General features: G+C 34.3%; 1 protein-coding gene and 1 pseudogene across 13 annotated transcripts in view; both read right to left on the bottom strand.

Annotated features, from left to right (window-relative positions):
* Positions 1-26,376, bottom strand: part of GPHN (gephyrin) — a 682,735-nt gene that overhangs the window by 429,297 nt on the left and 227,062 nt on the right. The gene's annotated exons all lie outside the window — the stretch shown is intronic.
* On the bottom strand, positions 3,355-4,134 carry LOC129012687 (probable ribosome biogenesis protein RLP24; annotated as a pseudogene).

Genomic DNA, 26,376 nt, shown 5'->3' with positions numbered 1-26,376 from the left:
ATACTAATCATGTACAATAAGTAATTATATTATCTTTATATTTTAAATTTTTGCTATTATTTCTATACAATAGATTTACTGATTTTTCTTGATGATATATAGCTACAGAAGTTATTCTCTATATTTTTCCTTCAGCTTTTTAAAGGTCTCAATCCATTCTGTGCTTAAACTTTTAGACCTGTTTCAAGTTTGTACCACTTCTCTGGATTTATCTCAGAATACTGTGTGAAAGTTAGAAGCATAAAATCTAGAGTCAGTTTACCTAGATCAGAATCTCAGCCCTGACCTGGCACGTATTTGTTGTGTAAGTATAGGCAAGTTTTCTTAATTCATCTTGCATCAGTTTCCTGATCCGTAAAATGATTAAAAAAAAAAAACCTACCATATAGGATTAACTATATGAGTTAATCTAGGCCAAGTTTATAGAACAGTACTTGGTACAGTCCTCCTTGGGTATCCTCGAGGGATTGGTTTCAGAACACCTTCCCTCCCTCTGCAGATAACAACATACACGAATGCTCAAGTCCCTTATACAGAAAGACGCAGTATTTGTGTGTGACCCACGAACATCCTCCCATCATATACTTTAAATCAGTGGTTCCCAAACTTTTTGGCACCAGGAACTGGTTTCATGGAAGACAATTTTTCCAAGGATTGGGGGGTTGGGGGCATGGTTTCGTGATGATTCAAATGCATTACATTTATTGTGCATGTTACTTCTATTCTTATTACATTGTAATATCTAATGCAATAATTATACATGTCATCACAAGGTAAAATCAGTGGGAACCCTGAGCTTGTTTCCTGCAACTAGACAGTCCCATCTGGGGGTGATGGGAGACAGTGGCAGATCTTCAGGCATTAGATTCTCATAAGGCACACACAAGGTAGGTCCCTCACATGTGCAGTACACAATAGGGTTTGTGCTTCTATGAGAATCTAATGCTGCCACTGATCTGACAAAAGGTGGAGCTCAGGCGGTAATAGGAGTGGTTGTAAATACAGATGAAGCTTTGCTCACATGTCTGCCGCTCACGTCCTACTGTGTGACCTGGTTCCTAACCAGCCATGGACCACTACTGTTCAATGGCCCAGGGTTTGGGGAACCCTGCTTGAAATCATTTCTAGATTACTTATGATACCTAATACAATATGAATATTATATAAATAGTTGTAATATGGTATTTTTTATTTGTATTACTTTTATTGTCTTTCTCTAAATATTTTTTATCTGCAGCTGGTTGAATTCACAGATGTGGAGCTCACAGATGTGGAGGAACCCACAGATGTGGATGGCTGACAGTATATAGTATGCATGTAAATAAGTGTTAGGTATTATTATTTGCCTTTAGCCAAAATTGAAGATAGAAGACATTCTGAATTATATTACCATATAATCTATGACTTAAAGACCAAAATAATTTTGGAAAATAAATGTAGCTATTGTTTTAAAATATGGTCAAAATTGATTCCTAAAAGCCTTTGATTAGAAACTCCCCTGTTTAACACTGGTAAATACAGTCATCCTTACTGAGGTTAAATGGGTACCTTTTTACCTCACCATTCTTTTTTTCTACTATTTTGGTAAATGTGGCCACCATACTTTTGAGAAGAGTCTTTGCTTCCACTTTACTTGGGAAGAAAAGAGAATTAGAATCTACTGAGCATTTCTAATAGGCATTGTGTTAGGCATTTTTACATATACTGTTTCAGCACTATACCTGAGGTTCAGAAAAGTTAACTTGCTCAAGGTTATGAACAGAAAACAGTCTGCTACTTAGAACAATGTCATCCCAGAGCCCAGACTTTTTTTTTTTACTATGTGACACTTCTCTGCAAATCCATATATTTCTTAGAATTAAATTTTCATATATAAATGCTGTCATAAAGACAAGATTGTTCTTCAGATTTTACACCATGGAAAGGTAATTATCATTAGAGATATTGACCATAATATATTCCTCATTTTAAAGAACTTTCACATAGGTTGGCCACTGGAATAGAATCAGTTTGTATTATTATGCCTTACATAATTCTTAAAGAGAAAGTAGTTTACAAAGAAGCAAATAGGAAATCTTTCAAGAGCTTTAACATTCTGACATGAACCATTGGTAATTAGTATATTAATTAGAAGCCTTTATTTAGAAATATGCCATTTCTCTTATTTGCAGTTTTATTTAGTAGTCATATTTTTAATGAACACTAGTAAAATTCCATTGTAATTCTTTTTTTTTTTTTAACCTTTCAAAAGGTTTTATGTGCAAATAATGAACAGATGGTGTACCCATAAATTCTACTTTCCAAAAACAGGAGCTTTTTAAAAGAAAACCACATAATAACTTTTAAAAGGCACTGGGATTCCTCTGCTTCTACATCATTGCTAGGCTAGAAAAATAAAGTATGTTCTACCAGGAATCACAAGTTAAAACTGAGTATTCTCCCCAGTACTCTGGAAGGCCGAGATGGGTGGATCACGAGGTCAGGAGATCAAGACCATCCTGGCTAACACGGTGAAACCCAGTCTCTACTAAAAATACAAAGAAATTAGCCGGGAGTGGTGGTGGGTGCCTGTGGTCCTGGCTACTCGGGAGGCTGAGGCAGGAGAATGGCGTGAACCCAGGAGGCAGAGCTTGCAGTGAGCCGAGATCGCGCCACTACACTCCAGCCTGGGCCACAGACAGAGACTCCGTCTCAAAAAAAAAAAAAAAAAAAAAGAACTGAGTATTTCTCCAAAGTGGAAATTCTAGAGTGTAGTGTCACTCCAGGCAAAGATTATTCAGTTCTCATCCCCAACATCCACAACTACCTATCAGAAGGGTTAAACCAGGTCACAGCAGTGCAGCATAATTAAGCTTCATCAAACAATGTCATTATGCTCTTCTAAGATGCAAATAAACCAAAACAGGAAATACTAAAATCAAAATAATATTTGACACTGTCATACAAATTGTTAGTTTCTTGTTGTATCCCCCCTTCTATAATATTAATAAAGGGAATATTTTACTGTAAATAATATTTTATCACTAGCTATGAATTTTTGTCATTAGTTATTATACAAATGCTGCCTAGTGCCATTATCCAAATGGCATAACCATTTTACGTCCACAATTCACTTCTATAGTTATAAGTAGAATTTTAATGATTTACATAAGTATATCTATCACTGAAAATTTAGCACTGAGATGCAATCTAATATCTGTAATATCTGATGTTTTATAGATGGAAATGTAGGAAAGATATATTAATCACTTTTCATTTAAGTGACCTATGTAAAAAATAAACTAATAATTTAGCAGTTCCAAGTCTCCAAAGGGCATCTTCAAATGTACATAAAAGAAATGGTTACAGAGATTTTTAAGAAGCATCTTCCATATGCACATCCTCTGGTAACTGCTATACCATTTTCCCTTCCAACTGCTTCCCTTTGCCTGCAAGAGGGGCTCGGATAAGATGGATGTTTTGCTTGACTTCTTTGATATCCTGAATTTTCTGTCGCTCTTTTTCTTCAATATGTTCATTATAAATTTCGCTTGGCATTTCTGCTTGATCTCTTCAACTCTCTTCATTGCATCAATAGTTTTATTCCATAGCTCTCTCTGTATTTGATAGGTTCATTTCTACGTTTTTCAAATTCAAATGAATTATCCACTATAAGCTCTTTGCCAGCTGCTTTATGGAATGCTTTGGTTCACCTAACTTTGCGAGGATTATGGTTCTTTTTAAAGTTTTTATGACATTTAGATTTACAAAATCTGAACACCTTGCAATCATTGTGGATGAACATCATGCTGTGGCCAGGGTAGATGGGCCCCGAACAGAAATAACACTTTTTGATATGCATGTTGAACCCGTGTGGGCCCCCACCAACCCACTGTAATTATTTCATATAATATGGATACAATAAACATTCATTAAAAACTTATAGATTATATGACAATTTGACAGACCTCATATAAATTAACCTCTTACGATATACAAAGAGTGCAAAACATAATTAAATGAGATTACAGAGTAATTTTTAAACTACGCAAGAAACACTGTGGCTCTCTAAAGATTTATAAAGACTCGATACACTACTAAAATTTTGTCTATTTATTAAAATAATACTTCTAAACACTTGTTCTTTCACTGAATATTCACTGAGAACTTATTATGTACTAGGCATTATTTCATGTGCTAGATAGAAAGCAGTGAACAAAACAAATATATTAATTGTATTCATGGATCTTACATTCTACTGGGGGAAATGGGTAGTAAATGAATAAGTAGAAAATTTCAAATGTTGTAAGTGCTGTAAAGAAAACATTATAAAGAGGATGATGTGACATAACGTGTGAAAACAACTTTAGATTGGGTGGTGCTATTTAACCTCTGAGAAAACAATAATTTAAACAGAGGCCTGTGATTATCTTAGTAATTGTATACATGTAAAATAATAAATCTATTCTAAAAATATGCAAAAACTATAATTCAGAAGTTTCTCTAATTTAAATTTTCAACATTTGATTTTAATTAGTGATATTACATATTTCACTTATGTATACAGTGCACAGACCCTATAAAGCAGTCACACAATGTAAACTACGAAACAACCAGCTAACAACTTCACCATATGAGCAAAGCAGCCTCATATATCAATATTAACCTTGAATGTAAACAGTCTAAATGCTGCACTTGAAAGTAACAGCGTTGCAAGTTGGATAATAAAACCAGATTCATCCCTCTGCTGTCTTCAACAGACCCATTTCACATTACACCAACAGGCTTAAAGTAAAGAGTTGGAGAAATACTATGCAAATGGAAAACAAAAAAGAGCAGGGGTTGCTATTCTTACCTCAGATAAAAAAGACTTTAAACCAACAACAGTAAGTATGTTTAACTTATGGTAATATTGTTATTTCCATCAGTGCGATAAGAATCCATTTTCTTTTATAACAGGACACAATTAGAGAAACTGGTTGTTTTACCAAGGCTTTGAGTAGAAGGTTATGCTTTCCTTTAAGGAATCAAGCTTGACTTGCAGAGCCAGTAAAAGCCCCTTGGGAAAACTGGCCTCATACCTTGTCTACACAGTCCCTGTACAGGGTTCCTAACCTGTGGTGAGTAAAGAATGTCACTTTCTAATAGACCCAGGAACCCCAAGTTATCTTGGGACCTCAAGAGTGGAATTTACCCAACTCTCAGGCATTTGAGGGTAGAAACCCATGGCTGGGCTTGGCTTTAAGAAAGTCTTATCTGAGATTCCTTGTGGAACAGAGTTCCATCAAAGACAATTTTAAAAGCCTATGTGAAAAATAATTATTCTTGCTGTACTTTATGCAAATATTCAAGCCAAGTATAAGATTAAAATTTATTTTGCAAACAACTCAGTCCTATCATGATTTGTTTTTCACAAAAATGAGGACTAGAGAGAGAAAAATTATGTTTCAAAACTTATCATACACTTGCCATTAAATTCTAATCTCATTATTTAAGTTTTTGCCTACATTTTAGACTAACCCTGTGAACCAAACAGTGGTCTCCGGCTGCAGCTCAGAAGAAACAGAGGGATGGGTAAAGTAAAAATCTGGATAAATATTCTAGTTCTGGGCAATTATCCTGCAAATCCTGCGAGGTGATAGAAATAAACGGGGTGCCCATAACCCGGAGGTTTCTTTGGGAAAATAAGGCCAAGGGAGCTAACCAAAGCCAAGCCCCATGCACCCAAACCTTAGCAGGTACAACTATAGCCACCAGTTATCCTGGCATGGTGGCAGCCTCAGGATTTCTGAGCTGTCCTTACCTCCTTTTCTCATTTTGTTACATGTCTTCTAATAACCCAGTTTCTCTCTTCTCGCCTTTAGGCCATCAAACTCAAAATGGTCATGCAACTGTAGCTTCAAATGATGGCTCCCTTTTACTGGGGATTCTGAGACAAGCCTCTGAGGGAGATTTGACTGCTATTTTCCCCAAACAGTGCCCTCTATCAGCAGAAAGCAGTTAAGATCATCTTCATTCCTATTCTAATGGCTGTTAGATGTACCTTTTCAGATGGGGAAAATTAAAGTGATAGGAGGCAGCCAAATGCCTACGCAGATAAGGGGTGGGTCCCCTGTGAAATCCCACCTTCAAGCCAAAGACAGTTTAAAGCCTGAAAGCCAAGCTACAAGTTTAACCTTTGGACTGGATTGATAACTTATCTTCCTGTTTGGCAGCCTTTCCTCTGATTGATCCCCACCTTCACCTATTTTATATATACCTACCCTTTCCTAATTGGTTATCTACACTGTCATGCCCACCTTTGAGTGGTGTCTTCACTTTAACCTTTTTTGCATAATCACAAACCAATCAGCACATACTCCCCATTCTAAGTCCATAAAAGGCCCCGGACTAGCTACATGGGGAATTTTCCCACCTTTGGGTGCGGGAAACACCCCTCCCCACCACATCCCCTCTTGGCTTAGAATTTTTCCTTTCACTTAATAAATTCTATTCCACTCACTGTCCAGTGTCCACATGCCTGCCTAATTCTTCCTGGTTGTGAGAAAAAAACTCGGACCTAGCTGAATTAAGGAGCAGAAAGAACACAACACATTCACATGGTAAAAATAACTATAATGTTAGGGAAGCGCATACAGTAAAAAGTTTTCCTCTCTACCCTGCCAACCAGATTTTTATGTTTCCCTCTATGCATATAAAAGCAATTGCAGCCAGGCGTGGTGGCTCACGCCTGTAATCCCAACACTTTGGGAGGCCGAGGTGGGCAGATTACTTGAGGCCAGGAGTTTGAGACCAGCCTGGCCAACATGGTGAAACCCTGTCTCTACTAAAAATACAAAAGTTAGCTGGACAGGGTGGTACGCGCTTGTTATCCCAGCTACTCGGGAGGCTAAGGCAGGAGAGTCGCTTGAACCCGGGAGGTGGAGGCTGCACTGAGCTGAGATCGTGCCACAGCACTCCAGCCTGGGTGACAGAGTGAGAATTGGTCTCAATCAATCAATAAATGCAATTGCACTTATATCTCCCATTTATATTTGTGTGTGTATGTATGTGTGTGTGTGCATGCATATATATATATATATAAAATAAATCCCTTTTTAATGCAAGTATACACACTATTATGCATATTTTTCTGACAGCAATTAAGGTTTACATATACTTTTGAAAAAGATGATTTTATGTAATAAATACTTCTAGTTCTTGGAGATTTTATCAACTTTAGTTCAAATAAAATATACCAATGAGTTTTAATTTTTTCATAACTCCATGGTTTTCCTGGATTCCCCACCTCCACCTCATACATACCCACTCTTTCCTTCTCGTTTCACTCCCCTATTACTGCTAACTGCATTGGTTTTAAGGAAATAATAGAAAATTTAATGAGCTGAACTCAAGTATCTGTGGGATATGCAAGAAAATAACTAATTTAGGTAATTCAAAGACCACTATGTGCTACTTCATTAATTGTCAGGGAATTCTATTTCTGTCTAACAGAATTAGTTTAGAAGTATGCCTGTTCTGTTTTACATGATTCAGACTTAAATAAACATCATAACCCAGATTTATTATACTTCATTCTCATTATCAAAGGTGACTACTATTCTCAGCGCATGTAAAATAACCAAAAGCATTTATTTATTTGAGGATCTTATAACAATTATATGCATCTTAATTTTGTAACATCTCTTAATTAATGAAGAACTGGGTATATGGTACAAAGTTAATGTTGCCATCCAAAAGACAGTAAAAACAAATGATTCAAGTCCAGGATTGATCACTTAAAAACTTCTGTGTTCTTGGAGCAAATAATTTTTTTTAATCTAAACTCCATATTGCTTGCCTATAAAATGGAAATGCAGTTGACTCTCCATATCCATGGAGGATTGGTTCCAGGACCCCCGTGGATACAAAATGCAGAGGATGCTCGAGTTCTGTTGGTCCTCCACATCTGTGGATTCCACATCTGTGGATGCAAAGCACAGTTGCGCCCCTGCCTACACAACCACAGGTTTAGATAAGAAACCTGTGGATATGGAGGAATGACAGTAATATCATCATATGCCTCACAGGATTACTGTGAGCAACAAACATTTAAAAAAATATGTTAGGGCACTTTGTAAAGTTGAAAAAAAGCATTAAATAAATGATAGCTGTTAAATATTGACATGTACACATGCAATGAATACTCATATTTATTATACGTATATTAAATCGGCATGTACTCCATAAGTACTTTTAAAGTTAATTTGTAGGGAAAAACATTCAAATTCATGAATATATTCAACAAAAACTTTTTTGAGCAACTTCTACCATGTGCCCCACAATATCCTGGGGTTAGAAGTAAAGGAGAGAATAAGATAGACAATCTTTGTGTTTATACAACTTATAATAAAGAGAGGAAGACATTAAGCAGATAAATGCACAAATATTAATTAATTACAAATGTGATAAGTTGGCAGGGAGAAACTCTTGAAAGTCAGGACAAGTGGATTACCCCGTACTTCTCTTGCCCATTCACCAGCCCAAATGTTTATTTGGTACCATGCTAGAAAGCTCTCTTATTAACTATTATTTTCCTTTTGTCCACTTTAGAGAAAGCACAATGCATTTAAATTAGTACCTTTCCAATTCTGACTCATGCTTGAAATATATGAAAGAAAAGCATTCTAATTTGGGGAGGGAAGTATTTTATCTCATAACATTGGTTGATGATGTTCATGGGTCACAAGAATTTTTAAGAAATTTTAAAATTATTTAAAAATATGTGACTAAATAATTCTAGCTACACACTGATGTAAGATTTTACAGAACCATAAATCATAAAGAAAGGTACCTGAAAAAAATCACCAGAAAATAATGGTAGTTAAATAGCTCTATAGAGTCTACAACTCAAAGAACCAAAGAACATATGGAAATTTTGCCAATAAAAGGAGTGCACTTTAAATGACTTCTGAGGAACTGTCTATTATTTATGAGTTACTTGCTCATTTTTATAAGGCTTAAAGCACTGAGACAAACTTGAAAAATTTCCCAGAGCCAGATTTGTGACATAAATTTAGAGTAACAGCAAGCTTCATGTAAAACCCATGTTATGCAGTTATGCTCTAATAGATTAATACTAAGCAAACACTGTCAGTAAAGTCAAACTAATAAATACATTTAATTCCTACTAGAAAACACCATTGAATGTTTAAAAATATTTGCTTGCATGAACTCTACCTGATACCTATATATAACCGATACTCTTTATACCTCTATAAATCCATAGACAGTGAAGTCACCAGACAATAGCATTGTTTTGCACAAAATCAGAGACAAAGATTTATTAGAAATTTAATTTCTAAGAAAGTAGGAAGACTACAAAATTAACAGTCATATATTTTTATTTAAGTTCTGCTGATTAATGTTTTATTTGAGTGCAGGATTTCATCATACAGCATTGTAAGATAAAATACTGTCTAAATAAGACCAAATAGTTCAATGTTAACATATTTTACAGGTTTCCATAAAAGTGCAGGAAAAACAAATATAAAACACCAACTTAGGCTATATAATTGATTCTTAGTAAAGTTCACATTCCCACAGTTCACATTCATAGCACTTGAGATATAATGACAACTTCTCTGAAGTCTATAAAAGTCAAAAGGCTATTTTAATGTTTTTAATGGAGAAAAAATTAGTGTAATTTCTGTATAGGCACAATAGTACAAAGTGAGCTTGGTGTAACAAGATTACTATAGAAAGAAAATTTAATTATTTAATAATTTTACAGAATAGCAGAAAATAAGTAGATCTTATTTCTATTATTGCATTATTTATATTACTCTAGAAAACCTTAATAAGATTTAAGATTGTGTTTTAAAAGGCCTATCTTACATATTTCTTCACCTGTTGCATAACTTACACATATGATTCACTATAGAGAGAAGTACATTTCACAGTTTTATTTTATTATTATCAGATTATCTGATTATTCTTTTATATACAGTTATTATCATTCTGTATTATGATATGAAAGTCACTAGTAGTATAAATTGAATATTCAGTATAATTAAATTACTATCAGTTTTCCCTCATAAATTTCTGGTGGGAGTGTAAAATGGCACAGTCAATTTGGAAAACTTTAAGTTTCTCAGAATGCTGAAGACAGAGTCACCATATGACCCAGAAATTCTACTATGACTAAGTACTTATCTAAGAGAAATAAAAACATGATGTTTGTAGAAACACTTGTAAATGAATGTTCATACCATTATTGATAATAGACAAAAAGTGGAGAGCTCAAATATCCATTGACTGATAAATAAATAAACAAAATGTGATGAACTCAAATAATGGATTACTACCCAGAAATAAAAAAGAAAGAACTACTAAAACATGCTTCAATATAGAAGCACCTTAAAAAATGTTCAGTGAAAAAAGCTAAACACAAAAATCCCTATATGTTGTATAATTCTATTGCTATGAAAAGTCTAGAATAGGCAAATCTATAGTGATAGGAAGTAGATTTGTGGTTACATAGTCTTAAGCTGGAGGTGGGAGAGAAAAAAAGGGACTGGTAATGGGCACAAAGATTTCTTTTGGGATGATAGAAATATTTGAAATTACATTGTGGTGACAGTGGCAAAAATAAGTATCCTAAAAATCACTGAATTGTGCACTTAAAATAAGTAAATTTTATGGTATATAAGGTATATCACAATAAAGCTATTTTTATAAATTATATTAGTTTTATTTTTCCCTTTCTAGCTGCGTGATTGCTTCATTAAGGCAGTCTAATAAATAAAACCAATAATGCAAGCAGTTTTCCTGTTGGATCAGTAGATTATCTTTTGTTTTCACATCAGTTGATGTGTGAAAATATAATAGAATATAACTTTCTTTAAAATGTTTTCTTTTTTTGCAGAATAGAAACTTTATATCACTTAGCTATGACTGCCACCCTAAAACTCAGGGGCTTAAAACAATCATAACTTATTATTTATCCTAAATCTGTGCACTGCTTAAAAAATGGCTGCTCCAGGCTGGGCTCAACTGGGTTCATTCATGAGTACATGGCTAACTGATGAATTACCTGGTCTAGGCCTGGGGGTAGCTCTCCCCCATGTATCTCTCATCCTTCTCCTGACACCAAAATACTGTCACACATATTCTTATTGCATGGTAGATGTGCAAGAGAGTAAGTATATACCCAGGGGCTCTATCCATTGGTAATAACAAGTTAAGTGGTCAAATACAAATTCATAAGGCAAGGAAGTCCACTCCACCCCCAACAGTGGGTTCCTAAAAAATTATATGGCAAAGGGCTTTGACGGACATGGTTGAAAATCAGGGCCAATAACAGAATCTACCATAAATTTTCATTATTTAAACACGTTTGTATATATTTTCTGTGGGTGTATCAGGATTCAATGCTACTAATTCTATCTTACAATTATTTATTAAATCAATCTCTCTTCTCTTTTTTTTTTTTTAACCACTGCTACTGCTTCACTTTAGGGATTCCTGGCTTAGATTAACATGTTGGTCTCCTGTCTCTAGTCTCAGCTCTTTCTTGTCCATTATAGTCTTGTTGTTTAAGAAACACAATTTTTTATTGTGCTTCGCTTTATTGTGCTTTTCACAACCTGAAGGTTTCTGGCAACCCATGTCAAGGAAGTCTGCTGGGGCCATTTTTCCAAGTGCATGTGCTCACTTCACGTCTGTGTCACGTTTTAGTAATTCTCGTAGTATTTAAAACTTTTTCATTAATACTATGTCTGCTATTGTAAACTGTAATAATTAATCTTTGATATTACTCTTGTAATTGTTTGGGGTCAACATGAATTGAGCCCATATAAGACAGGGAACTTAATCAGTAAATGTTGTGTGTGTTCTGACTGCTCGACCGGCTGGCCATTTTCCTGTCTCTCTCCCTCTTCTTGGGCCTCCTTATTCCTTGAGACACAACAACATCAACGTTAGGCTAATTAATAACCCTACAGTGGTCTCTATTCAAGTGAAAGGAAGTCACATATCTCTCACTTTAAATCAAAAGCTAGAAATGAATAAGCTAGAGAAGAAAGCATGTCAAAAGCTGAGATAACCTGCTCTTATGGCAAAAAGCCAAGTAGTGCATAGAAAGGGAAAGTTTTTGAAAAAAATTAAAAGTGCTACTCCAGTGAATACACAAATGATAAGAGAGAGAAAGCCTTATTGCTAATATGAAGAAAGTCTGAGTGGTCTAGATAGAAGCCACAACATTTCCTTAGGCCAAAGCCTAATCCAGAACAAGTCCCTAATTCTCTTCGATTCTATGAAGGCTGAGAGAGGTGAGGAAACTGCAGAAGAAAAGTTGGAAGCTAGTAGAAGTTGCTTCATGAGGTTTAAGAAGCTATATCTGTAACAAAAACATACGAGGTAAAGCAGCAAGTGCTAGTGTAGAAGCTGCAGTAAGTTATCCAGAAGATCTAGCTAAGATCATTGATGAAGGTGGCTATTCTATATAGCAGAATTTCAATGTAGATAAAACAACCTTAAATACTGGAAGAAGATACCATCTAGGACTTTCATATCTAGAGAGGAAAAGTCAATGCCTGGCTCCAAAGCTTCACAGGACAGGTTGACTCTCTTGGTAGGGACTAGTGCAGCTAGTGACTTTAAGTTGAAGCCAATGCTCATTGACCATTCTGAAAATACTAGGGTCTTCAAGAATTATGCTAAATCTATCCTGCAGGGCTCTACAAATGGAGATTTTCTGCACAGCAAAAGAAACTATCAACAGAATAAACAGACAACCTACAGAACGGGAGAAAATTTTTGCAAACTATGCATCTGACAAAAGTCTAGTATCCAGCATCTACAAGGAACTTAAACAAATTTAAAAGAAAAATCCAAACAACCCCATTAATAAGTGGGCAAACGACATGAACAGACACTTCTCAAAAGAAGACATACATGCGGCCAACAAGCATATAAACAAAAGCTCAACATCACTGATCATTAGAGAAATGCAAATAAAAACCACAGTGAAATATCATCTCACAGCCATCAGAATGGCTATTAAAAAGTCCAAAAATAACAGATGCTGGTGAGGTTGCAGAGAAAACAGAATGCTTATAGACTGTTAGTGGGAATATAATTGGTTCAACCATTGTGAAAGACAGTGTGGTGATTCCACAAAGACATAGAGACAGAAATACCATTCAACCCAGCAAGCCCATTATTGGGTATATATCCAAAGTAATATAAATCATTATATTTTAAAGACACGTGAATGTGTAGGTTCACTGCAGCACTATTCACAAGAGCAATGTTTCTTTTAGGAGGCTTTAGAAGATCATGACGAAAATGTAAGTACTAAAATTTTTTCAATATCATTTATTGTTTTTCTGCTTTTAAAAATTCTGACTTCTAAAAAAAAAAGAATGCTATAAATACAGACTTGACATTGATATGAAAATAACATAATTAATTCTGATCCAAGCCCAACAAAATTAGAAAACCAGCCAAATGATATCCCAGAAGTACAAAAACTTTATTTTTAGGTCACTTGCACCAACTTACCTCGTTTGCTGGAATCCAAACCAAAGCAACCTAGTACAATTAGGAGTAATAGTAATATGGGGCAGTAAGTCAGAAGTAGCAAAGTAACGAAGTCTTAGAACTGGTTTAATCAAACCTTGATTTCATTTGTTTTTGGATTCAAGCATCACATTTTCGGCACTGATAAAATACAAGAGGGCCAGTGATATTTAGAATTTTACAAAACATTGGTAAGCTTTAATTTACCTTTTTCCTGCTACCAAAAAATTAAAGAAGTACATGTTGACATTATTATGAATCAACTTTACCTGTGCTTAAAAAAGGGAGAGGGCACCAAGGTCATCCTCCTCCCTCACCTCCACTAAGTTAATGTATTTATGTATTTTCCTCTCTACATCTTTTTGGAGCCTTAAGACCATGGCTACTACTGGCGTCCTGGTCCTTTCCTTATTTCCAGACTTGGAAAACAGAGCACTACACTTATAAGTCTGATTTTAGTATCAGAGTAGTGATATGTCCTTGCAGAGCCAAAATTGGAATCCCAGCTAAGGAATGTCTTCTGAAAGAACTCAGAATCTTAAAAGACATGATGTGCAAAAAAAAATGAATCTAAACACAGACTTGACAGCCTTCACAAAAATTCATTCAAAATGAATCAGACCTAAATGTAAAACATAAAAATATAAAACTCCTAGAAGATAACAGAAGAATATTTAGACGACCTTGGGCTGGTAATAGCTCTTTAGATATGACAGCAAAGGCAACATCCTTGGAAGAAAGAAACAAAAGGTTGGATTTCATTAAAATTAACAACTCTGTTGACAGCAAAACTGGGTGACTATAGTCAACAATAATTTATTGTACACATAAAAATAACTAAAAGAGTATAAATGGATTGTTTGTAACACAAAGAAAGGATAAATGCATGAGGTGATGGATACTCCATTTACCCTGATGTGATAATTACGCATTGTATGCCTATATCAAAATATCTCATGAATCCTACAAATACACAGACCTACTATATGCCCACAAAAATTAAAAATAAAAAAAAAACCCTGCTTTGTAAAAGGCACTGTGAAGGGAACGAAAAGACAAGCCACAGACTGGAAGAAAATATTTTCAAAAGGCAAATCTGATAAAGAATTGTTATACAAAATATACAAAGAGATTTTAAAACTCAACAATAAGAAAATGAACAACCCTATTGAAAAACGAGCCAAGGACCTTAACAAACACATCACCAAAGAAGATACACAGATGACAAATAATAATGTGAAAAGATACTCCACATCATATATCATCAGTAAAATGCAAATTAATAAAACAAGGAGATATGACTATAAGCCTATTAGAATGTTCAATATTCGGAACACTGATAATACCAAAGGCTGGCAAGAATGTGAAACAACAAGAAGTCTCATTTATTGCTGGTGAGAATGCAAAATGGTATAGCTACTTTGGAAGACAGTCTGGTGGTTTCTTACAAAACTAAACATACTGTACCACATGATGCAGCAATCATAATCCATGGTATTTACTCAAAGGAACTGAAAACTATGTCCACACAAAAGCCTGTATGTGGATATTTATACAGACTTTACTCATAATGGCCAAAACTTGTAAACAACGAAGATGTCCTTCAGTAGGTGAGTGGATGATAAACAACTCATTTCTTTTTGCTCAATGGTAAAAAGAAATAAGCTATCAAACCATGAAAAGACATGGAGGAAACTTAAACACATATTACTAAGTAAAAGAAGCCTATCTGAAAAGGACACACACTATAAGAATCCAACTATATGACATTTTGGAAAAGGCAAAACTATAGAGACATTAAAAATATCCGTGGCTGCTGGTGGCTTGTGGGGAGAATGGGATGAATAGGTAGAATACAGAGGATTTTTAGGGCAGTGGAACTACTCTAGATTATACTACAGTTTGAGTATTCTGAAGCTGAAAATCTGAAATCCGAAATGCTCCAAAACCTGAAAAACTTTAAGCACCAACATGACACTACAAGTGGAAAATTCCACACTTGACATCTTTGCTTTCTTATAGTTCATTTTAGGCAAACTTTGCTTCATGCATAAAATTATTTAAAATATTGGATAAAATTACCTTGAGGCCATGTGTAGATGAAACATAAATAAATTTAACGTTTAGATTTGGGTCCCATCTCTAATATCTCTCACTACATATATACACATATTCCAAAATCCAAAATCAGAAACAATTTGGTCTCAAACATTTTGGATAAGGGATATTCAACCTGTATAATGGTGTCATAATACATTTGTCCACACCCATGGAGTATACAACACCAACAGTGAATCCTACTATAAAGTATGGACCGGGTAATAATGATACGTCAATGTAGCTTCAATGGCAACAAATATACCACTCTGGAAGGAATGTTGATAATGGGGTAGGCTATTGCATGTAAGGGTGCAGGGAGTATATGGGAAAATCTCTGAGCTGTCTGCTTAATTTTGCTATGAACCTAAAACTGCCAAAAAATAAAGTCTATTTAAAAAGTCCATAAATGCTGTGAATTCCAACAAACATCAATTAAAAGTATGTTATTACAATTCCATATACCATAGAAAGCCTGTGATAACTTTTGCAATTTAAATTGAAAAATGAATTTATTAATAAGTACTAGAGTAAAAGTATTTTTTTTTTGCATTCTCAAGTAATGGGGTAATTAACCTATGGTTTGCTTGACTTTAAAATTATTTTTCACGTATTTAGTGTAAACTATTGTTAAATCAGTATTTCTCAAAGATGATAGCTTGAACAGTGATATTAAGTAATTAATATTATTGGCTAGATGAATGACAAAATAAGCTTTAGGACGTACCATATTCCATTATTTCAAGTCCTAATGGCACATGATCCTACTGATTGATACATCATCACAGTTTATTAATATAGAAATAGGAGTAGATATGTGGATCTCTTTTTATTTAATGTTAACATTATAGTTCACTACCTAAGTAAATAATTTGGCATTTAAAATCTTAAAGGAAAAAATTTTATGGGTTCATTTACAAATATGAAATATCTTCCTTTTAACCTGCTGAACAAATTGCTTATTTAATTTATGTAATCATTTAAAGTACATTTTAACAAAATCCTCAGCTATGTCCATACATACATGCATTAATGTACATTCAACGTTACCAGAGCCTTGACCCCTTAAAAGTTTTATCTTAAAGAAAATATAATAAAACAATTTTTAACATTAACTCTGGGACACAGTTGTTTTTTTTTTACAATGTACTATAAATGACTGTCTCAAATCTATTACCCTATCCTGAGAAGGAGCTCTGCCTATCTTGTTCATTATCATATCTGCAATCCCAGGCCAAGAGTCAGTACTCGTTAAATTTCTGTGGAGTGAATAAATTAATGAATTAACATCTAATTTACAGTCAACTTCTTATGATGTTCTTGTTAAATCTTCCACAAACTTTATCTCATGTCAAAGATACAAATAAGAAGAACAAAAATACCTGATGTTTATTTTATATTCACTTTTTTCACAGTTTAGAAGTTACTTAGTGAAATACTGAAATAAATGGCCTGACAATTATATCACCAATACCATTTAAAAATCAATTAGGGGTCCTGATTCCAGTAAGATGAAATAAGACCAGAATCTCTTTATCTCATGCTAATTCAACTATAAAACCTGGGTAGAGACTTATTTGAAAACTCTGAAAAGTAAACACTAGTAGACAGATGAGGGAAGAATACCAATGTTGAGTTTAACATTTATTTTCCTCCACTACCTCTGAAGCCAGAAACCCAGAACTGAGCACTATGTGGTGTGAGTGAGGTCCAGGAGAAATTTTCTGAACACTTACAGTGCAGACAGAGAAAGAGTAGGAGAAATCTTCAGGTTATTTTGTTTCCCCCTCTCCTCTTCCTCATTTTTCTATGCCCCAAACCCTGAACAGTCCCATGGCAGCTAAAATAAGACAGAAATGAGAGACTGCAGGAGTCAAAACTCTGAGGGAGGTCAACCTACCTTTCAGAGAAGCAGCAATGCCAAAAGGGCAGGACCAAACCCTGTAGGATTTTTTCCCTACGTCCCTGTCTTCCCACCATGTAGCCTTGGTGGCATCTTATCACCAGTGCTAAATGGTGTGAGGATGTCGTAAAACTGCAGAAAGAAACAATTTCTTTTTTGAAGAACAACAACAACAAAAAAAACAGCCCCAAGGGAAGTAGAAAGTACTTCGGGAAGGGAGATCAGGAAAGCAACTCCATAAAGTTGTTTTGAACTTTTACTCACCCTGGATCTGCCCATTTATGGATTTGATACTAATTCGCATATCAAATATTTAAAGGCCTTAGCTAAGAACAGATCTACAAGCTGGTCCCAGAGTGACCACTACAGGGTACACATTCATGACAGATCCAAATAGCACACCAAAGTCTTGTAAAATAGAGCCAAGGTTAGAACCACACAATCCACAGGCCAAAACAAAAATATCAATATTTTCCACAGGATCTAAATAAGACTCAGAGTCTTATAAAGTAATACAGGATACAAATTCACATGGGATAAGACAATTGATTGAGCCTAATCCTGAAATGATGCAGATGTTGGAAAACAGTTTGGCGGGTTTTTATAATGTTAAGTATACATTTATCATATGTGACAACAATTGTACATCTGGGTATTTATAGAGAAATGAAAACTTATGTTCATACCAAAACTTATATACAAATATTAACAGTAGATTTATTTGTGACAGCCAAAAGCTGGAAGCAACCCAAATGTCTTTCAATGGGTTAGTAGATAAACAAACTATGGTATATATGTACAATGGAATACTATTTACCGTAAAAATGAATAAATTATTGACATACACAACTTGGATATATCTCAGAGACTCTATTCTGAGAGAAGCTGGTCATACTTTCTGATTCTATTTATTTGACATTCTTAAAAACACAAACTATAGTGATGTAGGAAGGGTAGAATGATGATGTGAGGATGTGACTATCAAGAAAGATCACAAAGGGTTTTTTTTTACTGTATTATTATTATTTTTAAAAATTAAATTTTAAAAAGATAAAAATTCAATTAGGGCATCATGAACACTCATTATACGTAAGTAAACTGTCAAGGAATTCAAGTTACTTTAATTAATATATAATAAAAGTCTTATATAATAAAAGTCTTAGTGGACTATACAATAAAAGTGTTAGTGGACTATTTCTAAATTATCTAAAGTTACATATTTTTCATAATTGGTAACACTTTCCACAGTTGTAACATATGAATTATTCTATATCAAATTTCTGACAATATATAACAAAATGGTGAAGACATATCACTATCAAATTACCATGTATAATCCCTCACAGAATACTGAATCAAAAAATTTATAAATAATATTTTGCGATAATTGGAGAAATCTAAAAATAGATTTGTATGTTATATTTTATGATATTATTGTCTCAATGTTAACATTTCCAGCATATGGTAAAGAGTATGGTGAACAATGTCCTTAATTTTAGGGAAACATGCTGAAGTATTCAGGGGTAAAGTGTCATTATGTCTGAAACAGTTTTTAAGTTATACAGAAAGAGAGACAAGGCAAGACAGAGATATAAATAGATACAGCATGTATTCTCAGTCATGAGAATCTAGGTGTGTAGAGTGCAGCTGTTCATTATACTGTTGTCCCAACATTTTTTTAAAGTTTGAAAGTTTTCAAAATAAAAAGTTGTAAAAATAAGAGTTGAAGTATAACAACAGCAGCAGCAAAAGGTGAAAATAATGAATTCATAACCAAATGAACTTAATGTAGTATCCATAACCTATATTGAGATGTAGAATTTTTACACTGAAAAACTTGATCTTTTAAGGCACGTTTGTCTTAATTGGCCTTCTAACTAAAGTGTAAGTAGAATTCATTTGACTTAAGGCTTTATAAACTTCTACCACGGGGATGAATCTTCCTTACCCCTCAGGATTTAATCCAAATGTCAAATACAACTTGGTATCATAAATCCTTATAAGTAAATTAAAAAAAAATTTCATTGCTATATTGAATCTCTAACAAGTAACAGTGACTAAAATAGCTACTGCCAAAGATGAGGCACCTTTTATAGATGGAATCAATCTACACAGAGACCAATCCAGAGAGCCAGAATTTTTTTGTATTTGTCTCTAATAACATCTTAACAAAATGCTCAGTCAACCACAATTCCTAATCTTTTAGTATTCTGAAAATGCAGTCAATTAATCAATAAAACTGAGTATTCACTATTTGTCTAACATCAGATCAGACTTCTTGTATAAGGAAATTTATGAACATTCTTTCAAGGTGTAAGAAATGCAAAATGTATTAGATAATTCACTGTTTACTCTAAACATTAGACTTACAAGTAGGTAGCCTTGTGTGACTGAATGCGTGCTATAAAGAACTCATTCTCATATACGAACACACATTATACCTCACCAAAGCCAACACACCTTAATTCCTTGTTTAAATTACAGGTAATACTGAAGGGGAACATATTTCCAACCACTAGTCACTTAAATCTTGGAGTGAATTGGCTGATCAGATCTTCTTTCCCTAAGAAAAGGCTTAATAAGGGAGATCAAGGAGACAATGAATTAGAAGAGGCTAGGAGGAAAATAATATGGAAAAGAAAGTAGAGTAATAAAATTAAATTTTGTGTAATAGAGTAACTCAGAGTAGGCAGTAACTTACTTTAGTGAAAGCAATTTTATAATCAGGTTATAGGCAGAAGGCTACAGAATATACACAGTTGGTCAACCTATTATATATAGCTATTCTAATTAAAATTGGAAGTTATGTTTTTATTGGGATAGATGAAAGATGAAAAAGGAGAAAGCTTGGAGCCTATTAGAAGAAAGGATGAGAAGTAGTAGTGTAAATAACAGGTTTAATTCTGAGGGTAATGATGAAATGTAATCGTTTCATTTAAAGTAACATAATATGGATACAGTTTATTCTTTACTAGTGGTGATTTATCCATATGGTGACTTGGCAAACACTAAATCCCCAAATTTTTCATTTTGCCAAGGTAATATAAGAAAAATACAAGAAGATAAAGGAATTAAGACTTTGTTAGCTGTTTTAAAGTAATTAAAGAGTTTTTTTTTTTTTTTTTTTTTGAGATGGAGTCTCGCTCTGTCGCCCAGGCTGGAGTGCAGTGGCGCGATCTCTGCTCACTGCAAGCTCCACCTCCCGTTTTCATGCCATTCTCCCACCTCAGCCTCCCAAGTAGCTGGGACTACAGGCACCCGCCACCACGCCTGGCTAATTTTTTTTGTATTTTTTTAGTAGAGAAGGGGTTTCACCGTGTTAGCCAGGATGGTCTCGATCTCCTGACCTCGTGATCTGCCCACCTCGGCCTCCCAAAGTAAGAGATTTTATATGGAAAGGCAAGTAAGCTTTTCTGGATGCTCTAGTGAAGGAAATTACAACAGGCAACAAGACCAGTTTGGGAGTTTGCTGGATATACTGGAGTGATCTAAGAAAAAAAGAAAAGAAAATTGAATATGTTACCTTGAAAAGTAATTAATTTTCTCTAAGTTTGTAGATAAAGACTAGAACATAATGTTTCAATTTATAGTGGGGCATACTGGGACTTTAAAGTGGGGGGGAAGACTAAAAGTCTACCAGAAGTATAAACTGGAACAATTAAAAAAAAAAGAACTCTCTACACATGGAAACTTATTCAGGTCCCTCAGATGTAAGGGAGGCCTCACCCTGGAGTATTTTCCCAATGAGCAAACTGAAACAATACAGAGTCTTTATGATATTAAGGCAGTGGTGTCAATTTGTTGTGAATGAACAAAAGTCCTAACTCCAACTTTCTTAAACAAGAAAAAGAAACTGAAGTATTAAAAAAAAAAAAATGCATCCTGGCTAACATGGTGAAACCCCGTCTCTACTAAAAATACAAAAAAAAAAATTTGCCAAGCGTGGCGGTGTGCCCCTGTGGTCCCAGCTACTCGGGAGGCTGAGGCAGGAGAATGGCGCAAACCCAGAAGGCGGAGCTTGCAGTGAGCGGAGATCGCGCCACTGCACTCCAGCCTGGGCAACAGAGCGAGACTCCGTCTCAAAAAACAAAAACAAAAACAAAAACAAAAAGAACAAAAACAAATGAAGGCCAGAAATTCAGGCTTAGAAAATAAGCAGAAATAAAATCAACTTCAAAAGGAGCAGGAAGAAAAATAGTATTTTAATAGAACAGCATGGCTTGGACTCTAACAATACATCACATATTTCTTCAACCTTAGGCCACCATCATGGCTGCTAAAAACTGTCACCGTTTCTTCTAAAAATCAATTCTACTATGGGGGTGGGATATTGAACAGTGAAAAAATCAAAACAATAAATTTCTATAACAAGAGCTATATAGGCTCAGGGGCATATCCAATCCTGCCCAAACAGGATGGAATCCTCAATATAATGGTCTCCAAATCAAACTGCACACATACTAGGAATGTGCATAATTATCCATTAAAAGAAGATATCATATATATACATTAAAAAATCTAATTCTCTTTAGTTTCTAATTTTGTGGTATGCTTTATAATGGATAAAATAGTGTAACAATTAACATGTATCAGAATGTTAAGGCCAAAGTGAGGTATCTATTACATTGCCTATGAAGGAACTGTAAACAATGAGACTCAAAACTGTTTTTGACACTTGTGACACCACCCTGGGGGATATAAGAATGTTGAAATCTAACAAGGCAAAAGAGTTCCTTTTGGAAAAGTGTTGTTAGAGTGTTTTGACATTTTTAGGGGGATGGTGTCAAGGAAGAGCGTTCAATAAAGCATTCTGAGAGTTTGACATGTATCCCTTGGAATTGTGGAAAAGCTTGTTTTTGCTCTATAGGACTAAAAAAGAAAGACTCACTGGAACCAATGAAGATAGCAGGGCAAGGAGAAAGGACAGTAAAGGTGGAAGTTTACACTTTGGTCATTTAGCATGATAAAGACTTACGAGGTTTTATCATGAATCAATTGGACAATACTGAAGGTAACTGAGCCAAAGCCAACTCAAAGGACTTTATCCCTGTATCAGAGGCTGCCAGGGTGAGGAGATATTAGAAGGAGGCTATGGGATATTCTGCTGGTGACAGGAGCTACAAAGGACTTGAGAGGAAGAAATAATTTGATGTCAGCTAGAAAATTAACTTTTATTTTTAGTAAAGTAACATATGTACAAACTTGAAAACATAAGACAGTGATAAAATATATATGACATAACAACAGCTGCCACCTATCCAACCATCATTTCATAGTGATTCTGCCCAAAGACAACAACTTACATGTCTTTTATAGTTGTTTGTCTCTGGTATTACTCTCCACATTTCCCCCAACCTTTTATATTAATGGACTTCCTAATGCTGAATTGCCTTATACTCCTGAATAAATCATATATGCAAGTAACATACATACATATATATCCTCTACTATGCTCTAAATTCCATTAAAGACTGTATATGGTTTCACAAGTCATCTCCAAAATCTAGTGCAACGTGTAGCACACAAAAGACATTCAATAAATATTTATCATATGAATATATTAAAACAAAATTATTTGCATATTATATTTATCTCATAAATATTGCTAGATCTTACACATATTGAATAAGCAAATAAAGAACGTCTTCAAAGTTGCTTACTGCTATAGTTTGAATGTGTTCCCCAAAAAGCATGTGTTGGAAACTGAATCCCTAATGTTGGGAGCTGGGACCTGATGGGATGTGTTTAGGACATGAGGACTCCACCCTCATGAATGGATTAATGTCAATTATAAAAGGGCTTGAAGCTGCAAGTTTAATTTCTTCCTCTCTCACACACATGCTCTCTTGCCCTTCTTCCTTCTGCCATGAGATGCCACAAGAAGGCCCTCACCAGATGCTGGCACCTTGATACGGGACTTCCCGGCTTTCCAGAACTGTAAGAAATAAATTTTTTCTTTATAAATTACCTAATCTCTGGTATTCTGTTATAACAGCACAAAAGGAACTAAGACACTTACTAAATTGCACCTAAATGAAGACTCTCAGCTTAAATCCCCAGTAATCAACAGTTCAGTGTGTTGCAAATATTCAAGGCCTTACTCTTTATAAATTTTCCACTAACTTTTATTATTCATCCACTTCATTTAAATATACATTAAGAATCTATAAGAGCCAAATATCAGTCATTTTAAAAATATGATAAGCACTTACCACAGGAAAAGCACAGATATAGCACAGAAAAGTTCTCGAATATATCACTAAGTACCACTTTTTAATACTTATTAGCAGCTTTCTAGCTTTTTTTTTTTTTAAGTACTAAATGTTCAGTTTAAAACAACTGGGAAATACAAAGAGCCTACAAAGAAAATTTTAAAGTACCTATATCCCTAGTATTCAGGAGTAAACTCTACTATTAAATAAGATATTCTTTCTTTTTATATGTATCGTTAAATAAATAAAATATCTTACTATTCTTTGAATTTGAATCAATGTATAAATGTAATACTCTTAAGATAAATATTTCCCTCATGACATTAAGTATTTATAGTAACATAATTTGTAATGGATGAACTATTAACTCTCTGATCCTTCCCCTACTATTGCACATAATGTTTTTCCTTTTGTTTTCTTCTTATAGAAAGCTCTAAAGACGAATGAGCATATTTGACCATATATTTGATTATATTTTAGACATTTTTGTGAGATATATCGTAAATACACGAGTGTGCATGAAACAGTGTAGTTTCGAACCTCTTTCTTGTTTTTGAATTTTTGCTCTTTGTGACAAATTCTCAATAATTTCTTTTAGCCTATTATTCACTTTGCTATTTCTTTCTTCAATTGTATCTGTTCTGCTGTTATACTACATGTGATTTTAAATTTAGATTATTTGTTTCCAATTCTAGAATTTCTAATTGATTATTTTCCAAATTTGCTAGGACATTTTTACAGTTTGCTGTTCCCTACTGATTTTTTTCAGGCTTTTGCTTTTTAGTTTTATTTTGTTTAACATATTAAGTAAGCATAGTTGTTTTTACTCTATATCCAATCATTCCAATCAATATTTAATGTCTATGTAGGGTTGATTCTGCTGCCTAGTGTTTCTGATGATTCTTATTCATAGTACCTCATTTCCTTGTAGCTTTTCATGTTCAGTGGTAAATAATGCATGGTATTTCTTTGAATTTTAGGACAAAGTGAATTCACCAGAGAATTTGCATTTGTTTTGGTCAGTTGTCCGAATGCACTATCCATCATAGACTACTTTAAACTAAATTTGTACTCTTAAAGTGTTTTTCCTTCCATTGATGGTTTTGTTTAAAAAAAAAAAAAAAAAAAGCAGGGGCCGGGGGCAGTGGCTCACGCCTGTAATCCCAGCATTTTGGGAGGCCGAGGCGGGCAGATCACGAGGTCAGGAGATCGAGACCATTCTGGCTAACATGGTGAAACCCCATCTTTACTAAAAATACAAAAAATTAGCCGGGCATGGTGGCGGGTGCCTGTTGTCCTAGCTACTCGGGAGGCTGAGGCAGGAGAATGGCGTGAACCCGGGAGGCAGAGCTTGCAGTATGCCGAGATTGTGCCACTGCACTCCAGCCTGGGTGACAGAGCGAGACTCCATCTCAAAAAAAAAAAGAAGCTGTAAGAAAAAATGTAAATTTTTTTTTATACAGTGCAGACAATGTGAATTTGAATTGCAAATTCATTCTAGGCTCAGTTTTTGGTTATAATTTCTCAGATACTTTTCTTAAGCCCCTGTCATGTTCAGCCCTGAGGTATTCTTCTTTCCAGTTTCCAGTCCTCTGGAAATGGGGGTTTATATAAGATGGGGGTAAGCGGAGTAGACAAGTTACTAATATTTTCTCACATGTTTCAATAGAATGCCACCCAAAAAGGAAATATGAAATAGGCATTCAATAAAATATATATCCATAGTAATAGTTGATTAATGACATTAATCAATTTCCTGGTATTATACAGTATTAAAATGACTCCATGAGGAGAAAGTGGGGAGCAAACATTCTCAATAGAAACTTTCTGGGTTAGCTAAGGTAATGATTTAAAATAATAAAATAAATTCACCTAACAGAACTCTAAATTTATGAAATTAATGTATTTATTATGGGAATAAATATATTAAGTAAAGAATTTTTATATATTTAGGTTTATTTACTTAGATTCTGAATTGGATATTTTAATGAAACTACTTCATCTAAAGATGCCCCTTTGCATCAGAGGGTTTAAAACTATTTTTTTAAATGACAGTAACATAATGTTTTACAAGTAAGCTGTCTGCATCAATCTATTTCTGCTCAAAGCAAGACACATGCTATAAAAAGAATCAAGAATCAACAATGCAAAGGTTTTAAAGTATTTCCATTTTTCAGATCTTAGTCTAAAATACTTATGGGTATTTAGCAGTACAGATGGCTCAAAAGGATAAATATTTGTAGCTTAACATTTTAAATAGAGACTATACCCTTTATAATAAAGTAACTTTATAGTAACTTTATAATAGAATGACTTCTGTGACAACAGACTGTTCTTATGTAACTATTTTAGGGTAGGAAGAAAGTCTGTTTTGATTTAACATTTTAAACTGAAACAGAAAAGACATTTTTAAATTAACAGTGTTTTAATTTCTAACTTGAATTTTAGGATACTCTTTTGGGGTAACGTTCAAGAATAAACATAGAAAGCCTAACAACTGGTTTCCTATCACTACTACTGCTCCAATGTACCTTTCAAAATTTGCTGTAGTCTTATGAAAGTCAGCTCTATTTTTCAGGCAAATTTTACCATTTTACATGTTCCCTGGAGGATCAGGAGTCA

The sequence above is a fragment of the Pongo pygmaeus genome, chromosome 15 (assembly GCF_028885625.2).
Source record: "Pongo pygmaeus isolate AG05252 chromosome 15, NHGRI_mPonPyg2-v2.0_pri, whole genome shotgun sequence".
Classification (NCBI taxonomy): Eukaryota; Metazoa; Chordata; class Mammalia; order Primates; family Hominidae; genus Pongo; species Pongo pygmaeus.
This window is presented reverse-complemented; position numbering and strand designations above follow the sequence as displayed.